At 55.7% G+C, this 908-nt stretch overlaps 1 non-coding gene across 1 annotated transcript; it reads right to left on the minus strand.

Moving 5' to 3' along the window:
• Positions 1-281: 281 nt before the first annotated feature.
• On the minus strand, positions 282-354 carry Trnaa-cgc. Its single transcript has one exon. It is a non-coding gene; the product is annotated as a tRNA-Ala (tRNA).
• Between the last annotated feature and the right edge of the window lie 554 nt (positions 355-908).

The following is a 908-nucleotide window of genomic DNA, read 5'->3' on the forward strand; positions in this document are numbered from 1 at the left end:
GGCACACCGGCGGAGGGGAAAAAGGTGTAGGAATCTGTGTTATGGATGGTGACATAGGAAGGACGGCGGGAGAGAAAGGAGCCGATCAGACGGACGTAGTTAATGGGAAGGGCGAAGGTGGTTAGTGTTTAACGTCCCATCGATAACGAGGTCATTAGAGACGGAGCGCAAGCTCGGGTTAGGGAAGGATTGGGAAGGAAATCGGCCGTGCCCTTTCAAAGGAACCATCCCGGCATTTGCCTGAAACGATTTAGGGAAATCACGGAAAACCTAAATCAGGATGGCTGGAGACGGGATTGAACCGTCGTCCTCCCGAATGCGAGTCCAGTGTGCTAACCACTGCACCACCTCGCTCGGTAAGGGCGAAGGTTTGGAGTTTGAAGAGGAGACCGGAATGCCATACGCGGTCATAAGGACGTTCGAGGTCCAGGGAGAGGAAGATTGCGGAGCGACGGGAATTAAGCTGGTCGGAAAGGAGATGAGTGAGGTGAAGGAGAAGGTCGTCGGAAGAGGACAGCCGAAAGCCACACTGGGTAACGGGAAGGAGGCGGTGCTGGCGGAGATGCTGGTGGATGCGTCGGGTGAGGATAGATTCCAGGACCTTGCTGAAGACCGAGGTAAGGCTGATGGGACGGTAGGAGGAGACGGCGGACGGCGGTTTGCCAGCTTTAAGGAACATTAGGCTGCGTTCACACTGCCGACCGGGCCGGGCCGGGCTGACACGTACTGGCTCGGCTCGTGCCTAGCCAGCTTAGGCCGACGTGTAGTGCATTCACATTGCGCCGCGCCGAGCCGGGGGTGGGGGGGGGGAGGGGGGAAATCCACTTCTCCAAAAATTCTTAGCGGTATATAAGACTTCGCCACATCGTTTTATGAACTTATTTTTTCCATAAAAGCGTTACTTACGT

The sequence above is a fragment of the Schistocerca piceifrons genome, chromosome 7 (genome assembly GCF_021461385.2).
Source record: "Schistocerca piceifrons isolate TAMUIC-IGC-003096 chromosome 7, iqSchPice1.1, whole genome shotgun sequence".
Classification (NCBI taxonomy): domain Eukaryota; kingdom Metazoa; phylum Arthropoda; class Insecta; order Orthoptera; family Acrididae; genus Schistocerca; species Schistocerca piceifrons.